The following is a 27,959-nucleotide window of genomic DNA, read 5'->3' as shown; positions in this document are numbered from 1 at the left end:
CTACCCCATTCTACTAAGGTGTATTGGAACAATTAGTTTGATGAATAAGTACATGTGCTTCCAGATACTGTTGAAGTTTAGAACTTGAATATTTTCCTCCATTATCACTATGAAGAACTTGAACTTATGCATTGTACTAAGTACAAATCATGTTATAAAATTTTTGAAATAAAAAGTTCACATCACTTTTAGACTTCATTAAGCATACCCAAGTCATCCTAGTACAATCATTAATAAAAGTAAAAAACCAACATGATCCACTCAAGGTAGTGACTTTGGACGGGCCCCAAACAACAAAATGTATGATCATAAATGGAACTAGACATTTATTCAAATTTAATGAAAAAGAAGCCTGATGACTTTTTGCAAGTTCACAAACTTCACACTGGAAGCTAGGAACATCAAATTTTGCAAATAAACTAGGATATGATTTCTTCAGGTAACCAAAGGAAGCATGTCCCAAACGTTGATGCCATAACCAAATTTTAGATTTCTGCTTGTCCCCCTAAAATCCATCCATCGCTAGAGCTTGACATAGCTTGTTTGAACTCTTTGACACCAAGTCCAAGTAATATAGCTTCTCTCACCTAACACCACAACCAATCATTTGCCTCATTTGGATGTCCTTAAACACATAGAAATCAGGCCATAAAATTACAACTAAAAGTAAAGTAGTGATGATTTGGGAAATTGACAACAAATTGTAATACAAAGACAAAACCACTAAAATAGAATCTAGATTCAAAGTATCAGTGAGAGGTAAGGATCCTTCTCTAATAATTGGGGCTGGAGAGCCATTGGTAGTGGAAACAATTTTTTGTGAGGATAGTTTAAGGGATGAGACCTGGCTAGAATCAAACATCATATGATCCGTAGCACTAAAATCAATTATCCATGCACTATTAGAAACAAGTGTAAACATATTTAAAGACTTACCACAATTACCTGCCACTATTGCTAATGTCGAGATCTATCCAGCAACATTATCCTTTGTCTTTGTTTTAACAATTATTGCACTGGAGGTCTTCTTGGAATTCTTCTTCCATGAATCGTGGCTATGATCCCACCATTCTGGACACCCAACAAGTTCAAAGAAGTGACTTTTGGTATGACCAATTTGATTGCAATGGGTGCATTTGTAGGTGGATTTATCAGCACCATTAGTGACCATAGGTGGGTTTTGAGGAGGTCCATTCTAATTAGATTGGTTTGGAGTCACCATGGTTGAAGCTTCAGTCTTTTTTGGTTCTCCAATCATTATTGTGTGTTGAAAAAATTCATGATGGATCAATGCATAACATGCTTCTAATTTGGGAATAGAATCCTTTCTCAAAATTTCACCATGAACTTGTTCGAAGTCACCATCTAATCCAGCAAGAAAAATATGCACCCTTTTTTGTTGAACTGATTTTCAGTAAGATTCAACATCATTCTTACTTTCCATGATCACTTTATCACAATGATCCAACTCACGAAAAATCTCAATTACTTCTCCATAATACACAAAGAGTGTTCTGCCATTCTATTTGGTAGAGAAAGCCCTCTGATTCAAGACAAACACCTGTAATTCATCTGTTCCATCATAAAAGTCTTAGAAAGAGCTTTCCAAATATCTTGAGCGGTGGGTAAGAGAATGTATCACTTCATAATTTATGGGGACATAATATCAACAACCATCTTTTGACCTTTTGATTGTCTGCATACCACTTCTCATATCCATCATCCTTCTCGATAGCTGGCTGTGAGTTACCATGAATGTAAGAGAGTTTCTCCTTCTCAATAATATGCATCTCCATGATTTGAGACCACAAATCATAGTTTGTTTCATTGAGTGTAATCCCCACCTTGAAAGATGAACCTTCAGATTGAATAATAATGGGAGCAAATTTGCTCTCAAATACTTTCGAATCTAAATTGACAATGGTTCAATGAAGGGATACAAATGATTCAAGCTTCAAAGCTCTGATACCAACTTGAAAAATAAAAATCAAGAAGAATATTTTCCATTCTTGTATTCACATAAAACTGTATAGGTATATATATAGTTGTGTGTCATATGCATAAAGCTACAGGAAAGGAAAGAATCAGTTTAGGAAAGAATAGTTTAGGAAAGAATCAATCCAATATTAGAAAAAATTCAATATTACAACAGATGTTTCATGATCCAAATCTTGAAATAAGTTCCATCTTGTTTTTCAATCAAAGAGAAAAATATTCCCTTACTTTTGGCAAGTAATGCATGTGTTGTAGTTGCAAGGGACTGATGAACTATAAAATTCTTCAACTATCTGAGTTTTAATATAATGTTAATGGTAGCTTCCATTCATCACTATGTATCAGAGGGAGTTGTACCTCAAGTTACTTTAGGATTAAGAGGATGGTTGTATAGAATCTGCAGATAATGACTCAAGTGCTAAACTAAGAATGTACAAGGTAAGGCTTTCATTAGCTAAGAACACTTTTCACTTAATATAGTCACGTAGATGTCTACTTATATTTTATATAATTTTGTAGGTATTGTGGGCAATAGATTTTTGGGATAGAAAGTAGATATTACTTAAAAGAAAGAAAATACTCTTAAATCATCTTATGAGATACATGTTGGAGAATAAGCAAGTAGAGATCCTATCAAATTATGACTGTTAGATTCAAAATTTCAGTCACTTGATAATGACGAGTCTGAACGAGTTGTTGATAACATAAATGAAAAATTTAACTTTCATTTTCCTCCTAATGTAGCATAGGTAGAACAAGGATAGTTGAAAAGACTGAGCTAGAAATCTACTTACAATTTTTGCTGTAAGTCTAGATTAGCAGCTATAATAAAAGAGTTTGGCTTAACTGTTGATCAACTTGGCAAAAATCTATCGCTCAAGCATAAGCTACCTAGATTATGCATACATTTACTCTGTAATCTTCACCATTATAATTTCTAATTAGGGTTAGAAGGACAACTCCATTGTAACTATGGTATTTGTTTTATCAAATTTTTCTGCAATTACATGAAATTGAAGACACTAGTAATATGCCAGATGATATTGCAACCAAATTACATAGTGGAGAGTTTAAAGACCCCAAATCAATCCTAACAAGCACTAAGCACATGGTATGTATTTTAATATAACTTTTTTTCTCTCTTTTTTTTTGTCTCATTTTTGGTTCATTTTAATCAGAGTGTCACATATTGGGAATTTCTATAGGTGACTCTTGTGATAAGTTGTGAGACAACTATTAAGGAATTTGTCCACTATATCTATATGGAGTAGACAATTTTATCTGCAAGACCCATAGATGATGGCAAGAATAGGATTGATGACTTCCATCAGTTTTCTAGGGTGAAATGGTTAGTTGAAAAGCATATGAAAATGTTTAATAATACAAAAAGGCTTCTCATTCATAAAGCTTAAGTAGATAAACTTATTCAAGTTATTATATGTCTGTCAAGAGATGTAGTAGAGAAATCCATAATGTCTAAATCCAAAAACTACTACTTTAGTCATAGGGTGACCCAAATTGCTTTGTTATGGAATGCACAACACAAATCAATAGTAAAGAATTCTTTTTGCAACTACATTATACCTAGTATGGAGAAGGAAGCTCATATGTTATTATCTATAGGAGAGAAAAGTTGTCTTGTTGACGATTATAAGGAGAAACTTTGGAATAAAGTGTCAGTTACTCCATATCAACATAGTAAATCTAATAGTAAGGAGCATTCTAAAGAGAATTTTGGAGCACATGTAATGTAATGCTGCCAAGGGTCTAGTAAAGATCCTACAAATTTTGTGTTGCTTGATGCTTCATGTGAAGTGTTGGATAGTATTTTCATGTCATATTTAAGTGCTCAGTCAAATATTTTTGATGAAACATAAGGAAAATGACTACCAATGACTTTCAAAGTCCATTATGGATCAATGACATCACCTCATTATTCTAGGAGCTTCAAAAATATGTTGTAAATACTTAAAGGATGATATAGAGGTAGACCAATTCAAAAAATTTCTATACACAAAATGTATTATTGTAGTTTCTATGTGAGATTGATTTCTAGCTCATTTTTGTGAGTGTGCAACTTGCTTTCTTAATTTTAAATTTGTTCTTTTTGTTTTTTAAACCAGGCTAAATTAAAGGTTGAAAATGATTGTCCAAATTACCTGGTAGAGGGATTGGATTCATTAGTAGTTATTTATGTAGATGAAATCCTTCCTTGCCTCTATGAAATGTCTCCATCACCAAAGGTCACTTACTGAAACATAGTGGTATGTCTAGAAGTGAGAAGGTTGTTTTAGTAACTTGCCTAAGTGCAACCTGCTAACCATACTACTTGAATGTTAGACGATGAAAATCATATTTTAGTTTAATGTTAAAACATAAACTTAAGTAGCATTTGAGTATATAAAAGTCTCTATTTATTTATAGGTATTGTACAGCGTGCACTGGCACTTGGTCAATATTTACAAAACCCATTGGCCATGGTTGCAACATTATTTGGTGTTGGTAGAGAGATATTATCATTAACGCTTCATTCTCCAGAATATTTACTCTCTACAAATGATAGATATGAAGGTGATGAGAAGATGATGATCAAAGTAATGAACCAAGTTGGTGTTGACATAAATATGGCAACATCACATGAATGGATGTTTTCCCCTTTGCAATTTACATGAATGGATGTTTTCCCCTTTGCAATTTCTTGGAACAAGAAAAGTTTCTTCCATTCAAAAGACTATTTCAAAGGTTGGGAAGGTTTGCAATCATAGAGATTTGTTGACTCTAGAATTAGTCAAACTATTTGTCTTTGTATATGTTGTTATCTTGTTGAGAATTAGAAAGATTGAACAAGTTATATCTAGTAGCCAAGTCATGGATCCATTTTCTCACACCAGAATTCATTCTGAGTTATATGAAATAGCCAATAAAATGATTAAGTATGCGTATTGTAAAGATTTGGGGCAAGATATAGATGTACAACAAAATATGGCAATTAAACATATCAAAATCCATCCATATCTATTTAAGGTCATTGATATAGATGACTACTATAAAAATATGGAACAATAATCAGATAATAAAAGATAGGAAACCCTTTGTGATGTTAAGTTTGAACCCCTCCATAGATTTCAGAATTGGCGACTACCATTTAGGAAGCCAAATCTAGATGATTAATTTCTTATGTTTACATGAGAAAGTGAAGAAACCCTTCCAGAGGGGAAAATTGTTCAAGCAACCATTCAAAGAGTTCTAGAAAAAAATTGTTTTGGTAATCTGGAATCAAGCATAACATGGAGGATTGTGAAGGATGATCTTTTTGATGGTACATGTATGGAACATGTGGAACATAGCATAGAAGGTAGTGTTCTTACCGGTTGAGTCAAAAGTGTGCAGAAAGAAAGATACTTAGTTGATTTTTCATGTGAATTGAGTAACTAGTTTCAAAGTAGATAGGATAGGAATTGTTATTATGCATGTGAAGAATTTATCTTACAAGTGAACAAGAGAATTAATTTTCCATATTTAGGCCTAGGCACCATGCGAGCTATAATATGCCACAAAGGCTTTCTTTCAAATAGAACCACTCTTCTGAACCTTCCCTTAACTAGTACTTTCAGTCTCTTAGCCACTCCTTCTAACATCATCCACTACCATGATTTAGGGTTTATAGAATATAATTTATTCATTATTCCTCAACTAAAACCATGGTCTATTCCATCAAGCTTTTAAATCATGATCCAACCAAGGTTACATCAATTAAAGTAAACTTATTATGACAAAAGAAGACATGAACAACATCCCTTTCTGTTGGTTTCAACAAAAAATGCCAAACAAAAATTTTACCTTGTTGATTTCTTCCTCACAATATTTCAATTGCACCAATCTTTAAATAAGAATATAGATTATCCCCTAAATTATCTTTTCTACTCATTCTTTTTCCCAAAACTATTACAAGCCAAACTACGCTACAAACTTTCCCTTGCCCTCTCCTCTTCAATGTCAACACAATCATGAACTACAATACTCCCCTTTCAGGATAAAACCTTAAAAACTTTCACTTTGATAAAAAAAAAAAACACAAAAGGACCCTCCCAATCGTTTGCATTACAACTCATCTTTATGCTAAAAGATCTGGAGGCTCAAATTCCTGACCAAAAAATCAACAAAAGGGGCTTCTCTCATGCTAATTGACCTTACTGTCTTACATAAAGCATCCAAATAAACTAAAACACTTACGTTGGTCTTCATCCTTAAGCCCAATCAATTCAAAGCCAAACTCATCAATACATCTAAAAACTACTTAGAAGCCTAAAATCTAAATCTCTATGAGAATTGCTTCAAAAAAATTGAAAGTGCATTTGCATTCAAGGGTTCAACTTCACTTGCACAACTCATACACAACAGATACTTTGCATCAGCCCCATATCTTCAAACCAAAAGCTTTTCATGGCAATAAAAATCCAAATTTTTCATAGATTATCCCATTTCACAACTATCAAACTTAAGTAAGGCATATGTATTTTCCTCATTTGATATGATGAGTTGATTGGTTAGAGAAACTTCTCTTTATCAAGTACATGGAATCGAGTCTATTGAGTTTTTATTATTTGTAGGGATGGGGCAAATCCTTTTGCCACTGTGTAATTAATAGAATATTAGGATAGACTATGTTAGACTATGACATTTCTTGAGGTTGAAACACTCTAGTTTCTCTATAATACATATATGAAGAGTACGAGTATTGGATGTAGCTAGATAATAGATATAATATGTTTTTTTACAACGAAGACAAAGCATGAACAAACAAATTAAAAACATAAAATATTTCTTTTTTTTGTATTCGTCATGATCAAAACATGAAATTTGTAAAATGCTTGGCAGAATGGTGAAGACACCGAAGCCTCTGTCATACTCCACAAACCCTAGTATTTGGCGCTAAGGAAAGAATGTCCATTAAAAGTAAAAATGATAGACTGAAATTGGATATTTGGTATTTTATTACATTTTGTGAAATGAGGTTTTGTCACGTGTAAGTAAGTTCTAATTTTATTAATTAATTTAAAATCTTTTATTTATTCTTTTTTAATTTTTTAATTTTTTATCAATCAACAATTACAATAAATAATATGTTTGAGGTGATGCAAAATTATTATTATTGATTTTTTTTCTTTAATTTTAAATTTATTTAATTTTATTTTTGATCAATTAATAATTACAAATCTTAATTTATCTTGTTTTTCATTTTTAAGCTTAAGAAAAATAAAATTATTTAAATGACTAATAATAATCTAAGATTTTATAACAATATATTAATTTTCTTAAACATTTTAAACATTTGAATTATTTTGAGATTGAGTCGTTTTGTGATGAGAATTGACCTCCTAGATATTCTCACTGTTTCACAGGCTTTGTAAGCATCAACACATATATACATTAACTAGTAATGTTAATCAAGTGGCATTTGCTCATTCATTCATTCTCATGATGAAACTATATGGGTTTTATATATATATATATATATATATATATATATATATATATATATATATATATATATATGTCAACACACTATCATCTTTTATCATATAATTTCTAATAATAATATAAGGACAACTCCATAAAATACACTCTCAAAACACATACTCCAAGGCCTTGCAAGATTCCCTTTTAACCCCATAAACATGTGTATTGAGGAAAAGGATAATGATGAAAGAGGACTTTCATGCATATTGCTTTAAACAACTACCATAGAAAAAGGTTTAATAATTTCCCGTGACATGTTTGCTTCTTGAAGAATCCATGCCGAATATAGAGATGGTTCTGATGTGATGGGTCCGGTAATAGGAAAACCAGTCTCCTGTTGAAGTTTCTAATTCAGAAGTGTGTGTTCTACGCGTGAATGATGGAATAATGTTTTCAGAATAGAAAGTGATTATAGTCGTACGAGTGAAGACAAATTCGTTATAATTACTTTAGACATGCGAATTTCTTAATCGCTCATTGGTCAGTAGCCCTGCTAAATTAAAAGTGATACTTATTTTGCCATAGTGGTTTGGGACTGTGAACTAAATTGTTAGCCCTCCTAAATTGAAACGTTGACACCTGTCATTGGCATATTGGATAGTAGCAATTGGATAAAACTAGGGTTTTGTTTTTTTTCATAAACCAAATCTTATTCATAAGAAGGAGAAAATATAGTTTTTAGGTAGTGGCTGTTAGTTGTCTAATAGTTAATTATGATTCTCATTTTTAATAAAATTTGATTAGATATTAAATAATTTAATAGAATTATTAAAATATATTTACACAGTAATAATATTAATAAAATAATTATTTATATTAATCTTAATTTATTAAAATCTTATATTTTAAAAGTAGATTTGTTCTTAAGCTTAAAAGAAATTTTAATAATATCCTTATATAATTTTTAATTGTGAATATTTGTATTTATTATATGTAAAAATAGCTTTGTAATTTATATAACCAAATAAAAGTTCAAATTTTACAATTTACATGATTTTTTATTTCTCAATTCTATTTTAAATATTAATAATTTAAATTTAAATAAAAGTATAGATTACTATCTTTAAGTTAAATAATAGGTAATATAATAAAAATATTTTTTAAATTTTTAAATCTTAAACAATTTTGTTAAATGAAATAAATTTATTCTAAATTCTTAATTTATAAATGTGTACATTGATTAAACTTGATAAAAGAATAGTATATAGAATATGGTTGTCAAATTAAAAAATAAATAAAATCATAAAATTTAAATTAAACAAACATTAAGAACCAAACATAAGTTATAATTAAATAAAATAAATAAAAGAATAAAGAATTTGGATTTGCTATATAGAAATCAACTTAACCTCTTCAAAATTAGAAACCATAAAGAAAATCTATAATATATGCACAATAATCTTATTCATAAATCATCATATACATACTTTCTAAAGTAATAGTAGTACTTTCTAATGATAATTTGGTGTTACTCCTAAAAATGGGTCCTAAATCACATGTCAAATAAATAAATTGTCTAATATACTATTTTAATAGAGAAACATCCAATCTTTAGGAAGAGTGAAATTACCTAAAAATACTTATTTCTTATTGGTTCAAAATAATTGATTAATTGTGCTCAACTCAATACAATAGTATATTGCCTACAAAAAATATAATAATAGTCAGCATGCATAATGTTGGTATTTTGCTTTTAGCTCTTTAAGCTAAGTTTGTTCAATTTGTCATGCCCAAAAAAAACAAGGACAAAAACACACAAAAAAAAAAATTTTTGCTAATAAAGATTATGTTCTTGTAGATTAACTAAGATTAAGCAAGACAACAGGGTCGAAAAAGTTTTAGGGTTTAACTAATGGAATTAATCACGATCACTTTCTACAACCTTAAGGATGATCTAATTAACTAGGTCCTTGATACTAAATTGATAACTTGAACATCACTACAACTCAATCATTTGCTCTAGTCTTAACATTAATTAATTAACTTCTTTCAACTTCATTCTCATTTTGTTATAAAATTTTAATCCAAATTCCAACTAATCTTTAATGTACACATCATAGGGATACAATATTATCGATTATACAAACTACGTATTAATTATCCAATTTATTTCCTTGTTCTCATATCAATCTAATTTATATCAATCTATTGTTCACTATAGGAACTGGAGGTAGGAATAATTTCAACTAAATCCATAAGTAGGACTAAACTTAATCTGAACTATATTAAATTTGTGATCATGTTGATAATGCCAACACTAAAGTCCACCTAATTGATTTTTTTTTTTTTTTTTTTTTTATAAAACATTATGATGTTAACACAATTATACTTGAATCTTGAATACTCTAATTTGAATTGCTATTGAGTTAAACTAATTTATAGATAATGCAATTTTCAAATCTGACTTTTAAACTAGAACAATTAAAACTATCTAACAACTAGTTACCACTCTAAACTAACATCATTTAAAACATTAGACTTAAAGTTTAACTAACCTAACTTAAGTATTAGATTTAAAACAATATTACTACACTAATCAACTACTTAAAAAAAACATTATACCACCTTCTAAGAATCCCACATAAATATAAAACTACTTATTAATATAAACAAAATTACAATCAAAACTAAAGAGAATAACTAAATTTAAACTATCTAATCTAGTGCCATCCTATCTTACACTAGCTCCCTACTAATGATACACCTAACAACTAACTACTACCCTAATTAACAATCTAATTCTAAACTCATGTAAATCTATTAATAAAATTATCTATTAACTCAAGTAGATCTTATACTAACCTAACTAACTTACTAATGCAACTTACTAACCAAACATGCATTAAGGAGGGGCAATGATAACCTACACTACCCCACCCATCACCTACGCTACCCCACCCTAGGCCTGCCCAATGCCTGCGCGTGACAGGCCTGTTCCCCATTTGCGTGGGAAAACGTCACGCAGGGGAAAGTCTCTGCGATAGGACAAGATCATGGGGGACAGGGAGTATAACGTCCCTCCCCAAATATTAAAAACCTTACTTTCCCGTCAATGCTAAGTGTGGAGGAGACGTGAGTTGCATAAGGAGTTGTTTTTTTTTTTTAAAACAAAACATATTACTGCCCTCCCTTATGAAGGATCGACCCTCTGTACTTGCAGTACTTACTGACAGGTGGGTGGAAGTTACATTATATATATATATATATATATATATATATATATTTTTTTTTTTTTTTTTTTTTTTTTTTTTTTTGAATTTCCTATATGATTCGACTTGCATCATGAGTCCTAAGGAATTAAATGCCAAAAGTTTTATAGTTGGGGTGTTGAATTTAAAAGCATTGTGTATATATCTTTAGGTGTTATCTATTCCAATTTATATAAGTCATTTTATTTAATGAATTAATAATGATTTTTGATTTGCAATTCAAGGGGAATATCTCATGGAATATTCTCTGTGACAAAGGAGTGGAAATAAACTTTCCCATACATTTTCCAGAGAGGTCTTTTAGGCCTAGAAATGCAAAAAAAAATTGATAACCAAGATGAGTTAAACATTTCTAGAGGCAAAATGGGTTTACATTTCTCTAAAGCAATTTGACACACAAGCATGCAAAGGATTATAATCCCCCTAATCAAATTTAATTTTATTCTTTATGAACCTTAACAAGGGATTATGAACTTATATTCAGAATTCAAAAGGTGATGAATAATTATTTCAATTTCAATTGTATTGCTAATGGAGCATAACAATGGATGTACTAACTTGGAATCACAATGTAGGATTTCTAATTCATCAATTACTTAACCATATATTAAAACTTCAACATCCCAATTTGCATTGAAATAACATAATTAGAAACTTGGAGATCTATAATTTAGTGTCAATATCTATCAACCTATTTTCTCACAACATATGCAAAATTTGGAACCACATGAGAGCAATGCAAGAAGAATTTCTTATTCTTTTCTTTCCTCTATTATTCATCCTGGTTCAAGGCTCCATCGGGAAAGAACCAGTAAGAAAACCCGATATCTTTGCCACTACATCAAATTCAATTACAATTTACATGATATTACAATTCATTGAGTTTCTTTTTCAAGACTTTCACAAGAGACTTTTATCAAATGTCTTCATTGCCTCAAGCGTAAACATGGGAGATACAAGAAACAATCATGGAGATAACAACACAAGGAGGTAACAAAATGAACAATACATTCCCACCCGATTGCACAATAGGTCCAACAATGAACCAATATAGGAGAAAGATGAATTTTTTCAATAGGAGAAGTCTATCACCATACCTTCACTTAGCCCTTTCGGGGCTAGAACTTCAAGAATTTCCATTCTTTCACAAGGACCTTTCGAGGCTATATCCACAAGGATTTTCATTCTTTACCACATTCAAGAATTCTCAATAACAACAAGGTATGGGATGACAAGTAGGGGCCCATACACCCTACCATTTCTCCCTCCTCTCTCCATGAGAGGAGACTCTACACTATTGAGGTCCAACTGATGCCCTTTCCCAAAGCATGGCCACTTCTTCCCTATCCAAGGGTGAGTGTTGCCAAATACATCCCCATGGACATCTTTCAAAAAAATCAACACACCAAAAAAAAATATGAATATCATCCAAAAAGGAACAAGATAAAATCCCTCCCAATACCACCCTCCACACACAAGCAAGGAATGCATATCTACACAATGTCTCCAACATGATTCAACAAGATTCAAGACATGAACACACACAAAGAACCATTCATGGAGTGAAGAACTCCTACCTTCATAAAAGATTTATGGCAATGGTGGTTTGAGAAGAGCTTCCCTTTTTCTTTCTTCAATCTTCAAGGCTTCCTCCAAAACTAGAGGATTGGGTGACAAAACTCAAGTTTCTTCCAAAAAGGCCTCTAAGTATGGTCTCTAACCCCACTAAGCTTCAAGTAACTCAAGATGGAGATTTGGTTTCACTAACCCAAGTAAAGAGCAACCCCATTTTCGAAATCAGCCTATAATAGGGTTTTTAAGAGACCCTAAGAGTCAACCTAGGAGGCTAATGGGTTGGAAAGTACCCCCACCCATACCCTTACCCATAGGGGTACTTAAATTTAATGCTTCTAAGCCTTTAAAGGCTTATTAGGATTAATTAAAAGTTAGTAGAATAGTAAGATCAAATTACAACCTTTAAAGAATTACAATATAAGATTAGCACAAAATTAACAAGAAATTTAACTCTGTTTCTTCCATTGAGTTATCTTGGCTGATTTTCCTGCACACTCATTGCACACATCAGTAGGTCCAAAAATCACATGCATAATGTGAATAACATGCTAAAGGAAAGTATACATAATTTAAAGCATCCACTTCTTAATAAATAGTTGTTTATCTAATTCTACTCATATTTCTAGCCTTTCGACTTGCATAACCAAATGTGTTAGCTCGTATACATTTTATTTCATCATTATACATATTTATAAGAATTAAATGGCAGAATCAACTAACTGAAGTAAGCATCACACATCGCAAAATAGCATAACAATGTTCAGTGTATCCAATAATGTTCTGACATGTCAGCATGAGTATCAAAATAACAATGTATCATAGGTGCTAGAATGGGTCGGGGTGAGGCCTCACACAATTTTGCCTTTCTATATCTCAACCTACTCAATTTTTTGGACTACTTCCTTTTAACAAATCTTAGATATATTACTAGACTATGGTTGGGAAAAAAATCAATAAGATTGGTGTGCATGATAATTGATAAATAAATTGGATTTAATATTTTGTATTCATAACAAAGAATGATGATTGACACATTTTCATTCAGGAGAGATGGAGGTGCCCTAGCTTGGTTGCAGGTTTGCATGGGGGGGTTCTGTGGAAGCGTTTCAATAGTAGAGTAGTTTTTTGTTTATTGCAATGGGTTTTGTTTCTATTTGGTGTCTGTGGGGATTTTTTTAGTTTGTTGGCAGTGGTTTTGGTTTTTGTTTGTTTTCCTGGTTTCAATCTTTGCATGGCAAAGATTTCTATGGAATCATTTGTGGATCTTTCTTGCATGGACATGGCTCATAATTGGTCCTCAACAAGCAGATACATTTTATACAAGTGTTGGCCCTAATATGAAGAAGGTCAATGGGTGTCTTCCTAGAACCCCAAATCACCCAATTTTGGTCATTCCTCCTAATTTGGTGGAAGAAGATGTCTCATATTAGAGTAGACATGCTCTAATCTATAAGTTTCTTGGTATTTGTATTCTTTTGTCCACTCTTGAGGCTTGGATGCGACGTTCCTAGCAGATTGAAGTAGATATAGACATTATGCTTGTAGCAAATAACTATTTTATGGTTATTTTCTCGAATATTGCAGATCGCAATAGAGTATTTGAAAGTGGCCCATATTTTTATAATCATGTTTGATTATTTATTAAACCATGGCATGTAGGTTTTAATTCAGCTAAAGAGATGCCTTCTCGAGTTCCTATTTGGGTTCGTCTACCTTGCCTCCCCCTAGAGTTTTGGCGAGAAGGCATTTTACATAAAATTGCTAGTCTCTTGGGAAAGCCTATGGTAGTTGCTACACAAACCCTTGATAAAAAGGTGATTTCTTTTGCCTGGATTTTTTTTGAGATAGATCTAAATAATCCCCAATTAGATTCGATAGAATTTTTTTTGTGATCTTCACCATGGATTCAGCAGTTAGATTATGAATCTCTACCTTTTCGATGTCAATTTTGTCATGAGTATGACCATCTCCTATGACATTGCCCTAAAGTTCATAAGGAAGCTCATTCCCCCTCTTCAACACCTCCTCCTTTGGGTAAAGAGGACAAAGGGAAAGCTCCCATGATGGTTGAACCTTAGGGAAAGGACAAGGAAGGATTTGTACCTGCTAAAACTAAGGCTAAAGGATGAGGTCAAAAGAGGCCATTCAAAGATAGACAGACATATGGAAGCTTTAATAGGTTTGAGGTGCTAGAGAATTTAGCTTTGGAAGAAGGGGTCCCTCTTGTGGTCACTTCTAATAGTATTGGGATCAGTATGGAGGTTGTACTAGCTCTTGAACTAGAACTGGTTCAAGCTATTTAGGGACAACAAGTGGCTTAGGTGACTTTAAATAATTCCATGGAGGATGACATTGTTTTGGTAGATTTACCTATAGACATTTTAGTTTCATATTAAAATAAGGGTTCATCTCATAGATTGGGAGTGCAACAACGACCCCTTAAGAAAAGTCCTGCTAATAGCTCCTCAAAAGGGTAGAAGACAGACCTTGAAAAGATAAAAATGACTATAGATCTATTGGTGGAATTTGGGTTTGTTAAACCTATTGATGCTCACTTTTCTCAAACCCCTCAATGATCATTCTCTCTTGGAATGTAAGGGGTTTGAATAGCACCTATCATCAAAAAGCTATTCATGATTTGATTGCAATTCATTCTCTGGATGTCTTTTGTGTTCAAGAGACTAAGGTTTCTATTGAGGTTATGCATCAGCATGCTCCACGCATTTGGTATGCTAGTCACTATCAAAGTATTGGTTCACAAGGGAATTCTAGGGGTTTGGCTTTGTTTTGGGAGCCTTAAAATATTTATCCCCTTTAGTGGATTTCTAGTCATTACTCAATCTCTATGGTGGCTACTGCCTTGGACTCTAGTGAGACTATTCTAGTGATAAATTTTTATGCCCCTATTGACATTTGTGGGAAGATTCATCTCTGGGATCACATTAGGTATGTGCATTCTTGTGCTCCTTATTTTCCTTGGATTTTAGGAGGCGATTTTAATTCTATTTTAATTCTTGAGAAGAAAATATGAGGTTGGCCTATGCTTCCCCTGCTTCTAATCTTTTTCAAGCCCATGTGGATGTTCTTTCTGTTATTGATGTTAAGCCTTCAAATGGGGTTTTCCCTTGGAATAATAGACGAAGTGGTCAAGAAACTATCTTAGAACATTTGGATAGGTCTCTTGTTTCATGTTATTGGGTTGGTGGTGGCCTAATTATGAGTTCTAAAATTCTTGATTCGAGAGGTTCTCTTCTCCTGTTGCACTCTCTAAGAACCCTTCTTTTAGATTCTAGCTTATGTGGCTCTGAGACTCATCCCTTTATGATTTGGTGGCTAAGTGGTGGAAAGAGTGTGGCCTAGCTTATGGCATGACTATGTTTGTCTTTGAGCAGAAACTTAAATATGTCTAATATCATCTTAAGAGATGAAATACTTCTTGCTTTGAGAACCTTCAATCTAGAAAGAGGAATTCTCTAGATCATCTTGCAATGATTTCTTGCCAAATTAGGGACTCTAGGCTTATTGAGGTTCTGGGCAAGGCTAAATCCTAGGCTATGTGGGATGTGGAAAAATGTGAACTTCAAGATGAGATTTACTGGAAACAAAAGGCTTGCATTGATTGGCTACAGGAAGGGGATAGAAATACTGCTTTTTTCATCATTATATTCAAGCTCGTCATAACAAAGGGTATATTTCTTCTCTTCTTATTACTGAAGGACTTAAGATTTCTTCTCAGTCTACTATGACCAAGGAAGCCCTTCAATTTTATTCTAACCTTTTTACTGAGGATTCTTAGCCTGCAGCTAAGGAGGAGAACTTAATTCTTTCATGCATTCCTTCTCTTATCACCAATGCTATGAATGATTCTCTTCTTCCTCCAATTTTGATATCTAAACTTGAAGAGGTTGTGTTTGGAATGAATAAAGGTAAAGCTCCAAGCCTAGATGACTTCCCTGTGGAATTCTTTTAGGAATTTTGGGAAATTATTAATATGGATCTCTTGGAGATGGTTAAGAAATCCCTTCAAAATAAGCAAATGCTTCATGCATTGAACTGTACTTTACTGACTCTTATCCCTAAGAAAGAAGGTGCTAACAATCTTGACTCCTCTTATCCCATTTCTCTTTGTAATGTTGTGTACAAATTTATCACCAAATTGATTGCTGAAAGACTCAAGATATGCCTTCCAGTTGTGATTTCAGAGGAACAAGGAAGCTTTGTGGCTAGTAAGCAAAATCTTGATGGCATTTTTATTGCTTCTGAAGTTATTCATTCTATGCATACATTAAAAGAGTGAGCTATGTTCATTAAGTTGGATATGGCTAAGGCTTATGATAGAGTCAAATGGAGTTTTCTCCAAAAGATCCTCTTGGCCTTTGGTTTTTGCCAATAGTGGATGAATTGGATTATGAGTTGTCTTAATTCATCTTCTTTCTTTGTTTTGGTGAATGGTGTTCCTTCAAAACCCTTTGGTGCCTCTAGAGGACTTTGCCAAGGGGATCCTATTTCATCTTAAATCTCTTTATCATTCTAGCTGAGGGTTTGGGCTACTTTCTTAAGCTTCGTGTTCACCAAGATTTGATTCATGGGTGGAAATGGGGTGTTGGCTTGCCTCCTATTTCACATCTTCATTTTTTGGATGATACTTCATTTATGGGACAGGTGTGTCTTCAGGAAGCTACTTCTTTTAGGCATGCTTTGGATGTGTATCTTGCAACTTCAGGATTGAAATTTAATAAGAAAAAATCCTCCATTTTTTTCTTCAATAATCCCCAAGCTATTCAGAGGTGTATTGTTGCTATTTTGAGGTTTCAGATTTGGTCTCTTTCCTTTGTTTATTTGAGTATTCCTCTTACTATTGGTCGACATCCTAAATCTTCTTGGAAAATTTTGCTTGATAAACTAAGACAAAAGGTTTATTATTGGACTCATCGATGACTATCAACTACTGCTCGCCCGATTCTTTTAAAATTAGTTATTCAAACCCTTCCTATTTACAGATGTTTTGTTCAGCCTGCTCCTATGTATTTTCTTCAATAGTTTGACACTCTATCCCATCAATTCCTTTGGAGTGGGAACCTTTCAACTTTTAAATGGAGTCTGGTTAAATGGGAAATAGTGTGTAGACCTCAGAATGAGGGTGGCCTTGGCTTATGATCAACCATTTTAAATGGACAAGTTCTCACTACAAAACTTTATTGGCATTAGTGTACTAACTGACATCAAATTTGGGCTTGTATTCTCACCCATAAGTATTTTCCAAATATTGATGTGGTTGAAGTTCACTACTTTCTTCTAGAAGGGAGAGGATCCATGATTTGGAATACGCTAAAGTTTAGAGCTCATTTGGTTAAAGATGGTCTCTTTTGGATTTGTCATTCGGGATCACAAGCTTTATTTTGGCTTGACTCTTTGGATGGACACCCTTCTATTCTTACCACTCATCCTCAGCTACATGCCCTCTATCAAAATTTTAGTGTTGTTGGTTGGGACACAATTGATTTTTATAAGATAGGGTGTGTTAGAGGTTTGGCTTCTTCCTTTCATTGGAAACACCCTTCTGAGTGACCTCCAAAAAGATATGAGGAGGATAGGAAGGAGTTGTTTCAGATTTTGTAGTCTCATGAGTGTACTAATTTGGTTGGTAATGATGTTCTTACTTGGGATAGTGAAGATTTGTCTAGAAAAATTTTAATGTTTGTAGGATATGTTGAGCTTCTTTGATAGGCATTGGGGGATATTCAGATACCTTGGTGGAAGCAAGTCTAGTACAAGTTTTCTTGGTCCAAATGTAATTTTTTTATGTGGTTGGTGGTCCATAGCTGATGTCTTACATGGGATAATTTATGCAAGCATAGCTTTTAAGGACCCTCAATGTGTGTTCTATGCTAGACTAGCGAAGAAAATATCTCTCATCTCTTTTTCCAATGCTCTTTCACTAGATATGTTTGGCACTCTTGGTGGAATGTGTGGAACCAATCCTGTTGGCATGTTTCCTCACTGGTATGATTCTTTGCTCACTAGGGTAAGACTCCTATCAAGATTTCATTTCTTCAAGTTTAGTAAGACTTCATTTCTTCAAGTTTCCTGGACTCTTGGACCCTCCTTTCTTATTTGGCATATTTGGTTGGAAAGGAACCATCATATCTTTAAGGATGAGTTTTTAGAGGTTCCTCACTTATGGTGGAAAATATTCCATTCTTTGGGGGAAACTATTTCTACAAAATGTGACACTTCTAAGGCCATGGAACCAAGGGACGATATTTTTAATAATCGTCTGAATATTCCCCCATGGAAAATTACTAAGAAAGATGTGTAGACATCCCTTGCGAAAGATAAATAGGGTGGAGAAGTGGAGTGCCCCTCAGTAGGGTATTCTTAAAATCTACACAAACGGATCTTCCAAGGGAAATCTAGGCCCTGCTAGCATTGGTGGTGTTGGTAGAGATAGTAAGGGGGATGTCCAATTTGTGTTTCTATTTATAAAGGTCATCGCACTTGTAATGCCCTACCTAGGGATCCTTGGAATAAGGATAAAAATAAGCCAAGATAATTTTTTTTTTAAAACAAGTATGGATGCACACAACAATCAACATACAAGGATCACAAAGATCACAACAAAAGACTAACAAACATCCTACTACCAACAGATCTCAAACACCACTACTAACCAAAACATAAATGAGAAAACAAAAAAGATCACCCAAGCAGAAAGACAAAAGTTGACTCCTGAAAATTGGCTAAGTCTGAAATCCTAAAACCCTGAAATTTGGCTAAGTCTAAATTTCTAAAGCCCTAAAATTTCATAAAATCTTTATCTTAACCCATAAAGGTTTGGAACCTATCTCAAAAGACTCGTCACATATATTAAAATATATCTTAAGTATAAGTTGGCATAAATATACGTCAACTTAAATGATATATTTTAAACCCCTTAGGAAAATTGTTTTGAACTAGGAAGGTGTAAAACCTAAAAGGGTGTCCAAAACCAACTTCCAAACTTTTCTCAGACAAGCCTAGATAGCCCCTATTTTTCGTGCAAGGCCTATAGAGTGCAAGATTCTCATGTGAATATGTACAACACACCCCATGAAAAACTACAATCTACATCAGAAGGTGCACTAAGTGGCACGAGAAAGTACCTAGCTAACAGTACAAAATGGTGTTAGGTTTCAAGTGAAGAAGTACAAAAATTGCATGAAAAAATGTAACACGCCACATGAACACTTGTAGTCTCCTATGAGAAAGTGCAATTTTGCACAAGATCCCAATTCAGCACACCAAGAAAAGAAAAGAAAAAACCAAGATGAAAGCTAAGAAAACTAAGAAACAAAGTTCCTCTACACCGGAGAGTACTGGATCCACAATTCGAGGCGTAAACACTTGAATACAATACTAAAAGAGGAAATACAACAAACCATCTAAACATACAATGAAAGAAAATAATAGAAGGGAAACATCGCAGAGTACTGAAAGCAACATTGCAGTAAATGGAAATAACATCATAATGAACAAAAATAACATCGCAATGAGAAATACAAACATACTAAATATGTAGTTCCTCCCAATCATCAATAGCATCATAAGACTATCGTGGGCCCTAGCCATCCCCCGCACGTAACATCCCAAGCCACCAATCAAATTGTTAGTACTATCATGATAGGGACGTCACTGTTAAAACATGCTACAACATAAGCAGAAGTGTATCAACATGCTAGAAGTAAAGCATAAGATAATCCTACAAGGTAGATAACATCACCTATCATATACTAATCATCATAATAAGGAAATGCAATAGTAACTAACATCATTTGAACATGATACACAAGCATCCCAATGAAAGCATAAATCACAAGAAAACATACTCCAGAACCTAAAGCACCAAGTGAAAACATCCAGCAATGGTCGCACTAGGAAAACAGATCGTCTTTGTACACCGGTCCCTAGCAGTGGTGTAGGTAGCTATGCCTCCCAACCATGTGACACCCGTAGTTCCACACCTATCATGTTAATGGAGATAATGATCCAACCACAAACACACAAAATAAATGTCCATGGCTAACACACACGCTAGACAGTATGATGACTGAAAGCAAGACAAAGACAATGCATAAACTATAGGTCATGGTTAGACACTCAATGGGCTACTAAGTAGGAACTGACATCATGGAGAGTCACTTGGCATCAACAAGCCCAAGCTCGGATCGTACATTTTAACTCCTCAACGAAGGTCCCCATACACACATTTTATTATCTTGAATTTCATTACCACCCAATATTTTCTTTAGTTATCACTTAATTAAAACTTCTTCACGCCAACCCTCATGAAATAGACACCGAGCTATAGAGATAGAAGCCCCCTCCATATGCTACCCTACCCTACCCATGCTCATCGAACGATGAGTACCCATAGGCATGCAAATTCCCAACCCAACCCCAATGATCATAACTTTAAAAAATACTATGGAAGATCAAGTCCCACGGGTCACCCGAAAAATGTATGTGCACGTGCTTGTGTGTGGCGCAACACCATCACGAAGATCATAACACAAGGACTGGATGAGAACACAAGAAGAAAGTCACTCAATCAAAAATAGATTTAGGAGGATGGATGCAACACGTATCCCAATGCAACATAAAAATGCAATAAAGGTTCGACTAACATCCAAACAGATAATCCAGGTCCACAGCCAACTCATGCCAAGAAAACTTGAGAAAATAGGGTGACATGCAAAATGAGGTAAAAACTCCCAAAAATAGGAAAAAAATTGAAATTAAAACCCATTTGGCCTTTGGTTGTAAAAACCCTAAAAATCCAAAAATAAATGAGTTCGGATGCTGTATGCAAAAATAGCCAGCATAACGGCTCAAAACCCCAAACCCTCATCCCAAAAATAGGAAAAATGTCCATACCCAACCAACTGGGTAGAACCAGCAAACAAAAATGGAGGGGAACACTAGTTCTCAACCTCCTAACCTATTACTACAAGAAACAAAAGCTGAAACAAAGCAAAAAAAATAAAATGAGAAGGCCCTACCTGACAAGAAAAGGGCAAAAACTGAAACCCATAGAATAAAATAAATATCCTGCCAAAATTGTTGAAAGTGATGGCAAAGAAAGAATTCCCCGAGTTGGATCCAACAAGTTTGATCTCGTGAAAAACCCACGCTTACAGCTCCTAGAGTGAACAAAAATCCAATCCTTCAAGAAGAGGATTTAAGAAAAGTTCTCAAATTTCTCTTTTCAAAAAGTGAGAAGTGAATAATAAAAACTATTTTTCAATGCTTATTCACTTTTCGAGTGAATGGTCAATTAGGGCACATAGCCAATTAGACTAACTAGACTCTAAATCAACCCAAATGAAAATTGGTTATTCTGATCTATAATAGGAATTCGCCTAAGGGAAAGCTGCTTGAAATTAAATCTGAAAAGATTTAAAGCCCGAAAACCCAAAATCATAGAAAATCACTTAAACAACTTTTGTGACAATGTGAACCTCTAAATGCACAGACACACTTACTAGTCTAATCACATAATGCAAATGAGTTCAGATTTAATAATCAGGGAAGGTTTTAATTTAAACAATTTAAAATAAGGATATGTCAACTATACATGGACAACATTGGTAAATATGAATAGTTGAATCACTAACTCCATGTGTCACTGCCAAGGATATAATTCTTACACCTTAAAACACATGATCAAGTGCAATTGCATATAATATCATAGCCAAAGAAATATGCATTAAATACCTAATTAATCCATTTATATCACTCACATTCACATAAAGCATAAAGATACAAGAATGAATTAAATAACCATAGCATAAAATCCATCACATAATATAATTAGAAAGTATGTCCATTAAATACCAGAGAATCAGATATCATCATAGATCTACTGTCATCTCAAAATGGCATCAACATGCAAATATGATAAACTAAACAACATAGCAATAAGCATATATGGTACTGAATCAAAGTATAATATTTGACCCTCAAGTTATCTCTAAATACAATTAACAAGAGTATCAAGTATCTCTCGAATCAAAATAGACAAGGTACATACTACAAACACGAGAGGCACTACAACACTAAAAACCTGATGGAGGCCATAGCTATTTTGTATGCTATGAAGAATGCTTGTGACCTTGTTTGGAGAAGGTTTATCTGTGAATCTGACTCACAAGTGGTGATACGTCTATTGAATCAAGGAACATTTGGATTGACAAATATAATAGGGAGAATAATAATTTTAATCAATTCCTTCATAATGATATGGTGCAAGGGGGATCCATGATCTAAAAAAATGTTCAAAAAAATAAACACATAATAAAGAAAGGGGTTAGATGGAAGGTGGGCAATGGAAGGACAGTTCTTTTTTGGGAAGACGCTTGGATCTTGGATCACCCACTTTGTGTGGATCCAAGATGGAATAGCTTTATGGAGCAATGTAAGAATGTTATTGGTATTTTTGTGGTGGATTATTGGAAGAATGATATGTGGTTGGACCTTAAAAGGGTGAATGACAATTTGACTGACCTTAACAAGTGTCTGAATGTTGTTCTTTTTAATCAAAAAGAGGATGATCTGATATGGAAGTTTGATTCTAGTGGAATGTTCTCTGTCTCCTCAACCTATCCTAATTTTTTTTTGTGTACCATGAACCATGTTGGGCTAAGGCTTGGGTGAAAGGTATGACACCTAAAATCAATATTATCTTTTGGATTCTTTTACAAGATAAGATCTTGACTATTGATAATTTAGTAAAGAAAGGATTCATTATTACTAATAGGTGTGTTCTGTGCAAGAATGATTTTGAATCAGTCAACCATATTACTTTGCATTGCTCTTTTACCAAAAGACTCTGGGATAAAGTGTGTGACCTGTTGAATATGGTCTAGGTCACTAGTTGGATTCCCCCTTCCAAGAATTTTTTGATCTTAAGACTGTGGGATTTTATTCTTCCTTCCCTTTTTTGGGGGATATGGAAGGAGCATAATGATAGGATCTTTAGAGATTTGGAATCTAGTGTTGATCAAGTCTTTTATAAAGTTAAGGCTTTAATTATAGAAAATATTAAAGCTAATGGTTCTGGCCAGCAACCTCAAAATGAGTGGAAAGATAGGGTGATCCAAAATTAGAAAGTTAGAAGCTTGTGTAAAGACCAGCAAGGCCCTAATCCAAGGGATAATGCTAGATGGGATAGCCCACCAAAGAATTGGTACAAGATAAATTTTGACGGGGCCTCTAAAGGGAACTCGGGTATTGCTAGTTGTGGTATAGTTATCAAGAATTCCTTTGGAGAGAAAGTGGGATGTATGGCTATACTTATTGGAATTCAAACTAATCATTTGGATGAAGCTTGTGCCACCCTTCATGGTCTTATCTATGCTAAGAATTTGAATTTGAGGCAGGTTTGGGTGGAAGGAGACTCGCTTAATATCATCAATTGTCTTAATAAAATTACTAAGCCTTCATGGACTATTATCAATATTATTTTTTAGGCTATTAACATTATAAATTCTTTTGATAAATGTGTTGTTACACATAACTTTAGGGAAGCACATTGTGTTTCTGATTAGGCAACCAACGTGGCGTGTTTAAGTGATCATAAAGTCACTTGGGATTATAATAATCCTTTACTTGCGAAAGGTTGCCAAGTTATCAATTATGATAAAGTGAGGTGTAGGCAGAGATGTTTTAATGATGATGATGTCAGAGATTTGAAATTATGATTTGATTATACTTGGGAAACAACGAGTGATGATTTTTAGAACTCCCAGCTTCATTACACATAGATTGTGGGTTGCAATACTATTTAGTACTTCTACTGTGGAATTTATTTTGCTAACAATCTACATAGTGTTTTTTTGAGAAAGCTTTTTGGTGACATTGAAGGGAAGAAAATGGGAGGGAAAAGGAAGAGAGTGGAACCCACGAGCTGCAAGGAGTGGAAGAAGAAAGAGGAAGTATGAGACATATTGACGAATGGGAATTTCATGGGTTACATGGAAAGGCTCAAAGGTAATAATCCTATCATTACGTAACAATTTATTAAAACATGGAGGGATGGCTCTATCCTTGTCGAAAATTAGAGAATGGAGGAAATGGAAGAGGTGATTATAGAAGTGATGGGGTTGGATATGGAAGGCATCAACTTCTATCGAGATAGGAAGCTATCCAATAGGGCTATTGATGAATTTGCAAATTCAACAAAAGAGCAAAATTGACTAGTAAAAAGTGGTAACTCTTATTTCAACCCTACCTCTATTTCTTGACCTTGGAGATTCATGTTATTTGTTATCATGGAATACCTTACTCTAGATGGTTGGTTCACAAAGCTTTATGGTTGCCACTTTATGTTAGCTAACCACTTTAGGCATGGTATAAGGATCAATTTCCCCTCTTATTTGAGGCAGTCATTGGATTTCTTTATTCAAAAAATTCAAAATGACCTGAATGGGGAACATGTCTATCATGAGGGACTTATGGTTCTTATTATGAATGTTTTAAAATCCAAAAAGGCTAGAAAACCTAGGGGTAGTTTGAAGGGGGTGGAGTATGAAATGGAGGACAGCATTTCAGAGAAAGGCAATGATAAGGACACTGAGGATGAAGCAAAGGGGAGAAATAGGAGTTTGAAAGGGGGTATTCAGTGCAGCTCTCAGAAGAAGAAGAGGAAAGTTGAGGTGAGTGACTCTGACTATGGTAGCGACTTGGATGAGGAAAAGAGGAGAGCTTCCCGAAAGAAGGGGAGCAGTCGAAAGGAGCTAGATAATAAGGGTCACAAGGATGATAGGGTTTCAACTCCATTAGATGATGAAATTCTTACTCACAAAATGGAGAGGAAGAGAAAATTGATGAGGTCTCATGAGGAGGGGGTCAAGAATCATATGAAGAAGGTAGAGCTAGAAAAAGAGGATTTTGGGGATCAAGGGAAAATTCAAGATTTTCACAAGGAGAAGGGTGAGGCTGACATTACTAAAGGACCCATAGGAAGCCCTGGGACCATTTTGCAGGATGATGGAAATTTGAAATAGCAAATGCAGTTTATTGCTAAGGAAGTGGAGCAGGTTAGTAAACTGGCCAGAGGGGAGTGCACTTTAGGTCAACATATTGATAGGCTTTCAGAGGTTATTGGAAATATTGAAGAGGTTAAAGACCTTATGAAAAAGATTCCACAGATTAAAGCCAAAAATAGGGTGTTGGAGCAAGCTAATAGTGATAATCTAAAGAAGGTGACAAGCCTAGAGGCCAAGGTGAATAATATGGAAAAGATGATAAATAAAATGATTAATAATAATAGTAATGATTTAAAGAATATGGCAGATAATGTGAGCAGTCTCCTTAGTAAGCATGAGCAAGATAAATCGTAAGATTCCCCTACTGTTGTTGAGAACCAGGGACCTAGTAAACACACTCAGGCTCACTCTAAGAAGAATGAGGAGAAGAATAAGATGGAAGAGGTGGAGGCCACTACAAAGAATATGCACATCTTGGCAGACTAGGCTGCTAACATGCTGAAGACTATGTAGCTATTCGGGTGCTAGTTTTTTGCTATTCCTTTGCTATCTTTTCAGCTATGTTTCTGGTTGGCCTCCTATTTTACTATTTTTTTATTCTCTTTCTGGAGGCCTATTTTTTAGTGATCTATGATTTTAGACTTAGATGGTAGCTTTATGCTTTTTTCTCTAGACTTTTAGTTACTTTGTAAAAGGTTTCAAGTCCTTTAAAACCTATTTTTACCTAATCAAAACAACATTATGAAGTTGTTAGATGGAAGTTAGCTTTGATTGTAGACCAGATTCATAATTTGTGTACTTCTTTGGAGTCTATTACTTTCACTCATATTCCTAGGAAATGGAATAGTGTTGTTGATTGTTTGGTGAAGTGGGCTTCTGACCATATGTGTAATTGGAACATTGTTGATAAGACTCAACTTTCAATGGGCTTGTCCCATCAAATTGATCACTTGGTTGATCTTGACAGGGTTGTCTAATGCCCTTTCTCTATTTGTTCTTGTTTCTCTTTTAGCTTGAATAAATTTTCACCCCTCCTTTATTTCAGAAATAACAAAGAATAATAAGTAATTAGTTGAGGAAATGTTAGAGTGTAATAGTTATTAGGAGGTCACTCTAAACTATTAGTGGTCCCAATAACATTAATAAATTACCCTTAAAATTAATCATCGTAGTTGATTATTCAACTAATACTCTAAATAAATATTACTTTATTAATCAAAGATCATTTATATTCAAACAAACTTAAATCATTTGTATTGATTAATAAATTATTATGCATATCATTAAATTAAAAGAACTTGTAACCACCCAAATGTTATGAGATGGTTTAATATAATATTTGAAATTTTTTCCTATGAATTTGGTAATAAATATTTTCAAGAGGTATCTTGAGATCATGTGTTTAAGAAGAGGAGATGAAAGTTTAAAAATATTGATTCTTTGATTGTATTTTTTCACATTATAACTAAATTATTCTTTTTGTGGGGCTTTTGGTTGTAACATTTTCTTCACATAGATTAAGTGTACTATCTCTGTGTGTGTGTGTGTGTGTGTGTGTGTGTGTGTGTGTGTGTGTGTGTGTGTGTGTGTGTGTGTGTGTGTGTGTGTGTGTGTGTGTGTAGACATTGTAATAAAAAAAGATTGTCAAATCATGAGATTTTTCTAGATTTTGTGAATTTAAACACAAAAAATACTTAAATGGTTATTGACTATAAAATATATTAGGAAAATGTTGAATCTCATTTCCCTTTTTCAAAATCTAGATAAAAGACAACTCTTCAAGTAAAATGTATGAGTTTAAAAACTGGTTGTCTGATAACACCTACCAAGGAATTGTTAGAGATTTGTGATCAAATGTGTCACTTAACTTAAATTAGAAAACTTTTAAGCATAGAGTTTTGGAGATCAAGGTTGCATCTCTACACATGCAAGGTTAGAAGGGAGGATTTACTTTTAACTTTCAACAAACAGTTCATAAGGCTTATACAATTGACCTTTGATATAGCATGAAGAATTCAAATTTGGGCATTGGCACTATTTAAGGTTTGAATTGACCAATTTAACCTTTTGTGTAGGAAGAATATAAAACTAAGAAATTCATTCAATTGTAAGGATTCATGTAATATTATTATATCTCATGGGATCTTTATATTCAAGTTATCATCTCTTGATGAACCCATAGGATGTTATGATTAGTGGATGAAAACTCATTGATTTAAGATGTATTGGAGGAAAAAAGTCCTTTATTACTTGAGTGAATTTTCACTCTTTTTTTAGAATTTTTTAATGTTTTTTTGTAAGGATTATCAATTCTTCGATCATAGATGTCTAATCATAATCAATGTCTATTGGTGTTGGATTATGATTAATTCTATGAAATTTATATGTTTATTAGCTAGCTATTATATATTACTTAAGTGTGATTAAACATTTATATTCAGAAAGAGCAAGGTTAAGACCATAATTTATGTTTCAAATCTAGTGAAGATTGTTTTTCCAGATAGATGTATTTTTTTATTGAGAGAGAGAGAGAGAGAGAGTTGTGCCAAATCACATCTATTAGGGATTTCTCTAAACTGAGACATGTAATTATAAGGTTTGTAAACATGGTTCTCTACCATCTGACAATTTTTTG

At 33.6% G+C, this 27,959-nt stretch overlaps 1 pseudogene; it reads left to right on the top strand.

The window, feature by feature from the left end:
• Nucleotides 1–25,342, top strand: part of LOC149542361 (transcription elongation factor SPT6 homolog) — a 34,398-nt pseudogene extending 9,056 nt beyond the window's left edge.
• Nucleotides 25,343–27,959: the final 2,617 nt, after the last annotated feature.

The sequence above is a fragment of the Cupressus sempervirens genome, chromosome 8 (genome assembly GCF_028749045.1).
Source record: "Cupressus sempervirens isolate cs-2001-9-10 chromosome 8, ASM2874904v1, whole genome shotgun sequence".
In the NCBI taxonomy this organism is placed as follows: domain Eukaryota; kingdom Viridiplantae; phylum Streptophyta; class Pinopsida; order Cupressales; family Cupressaceae; genus Cupressus; species Cupressus sempervirens.
The sequence above is the reverse complement of the archived record's forward strand: the minus strand, read 5'-3'. Positions and strand labels throughout refer to the sequence as shown.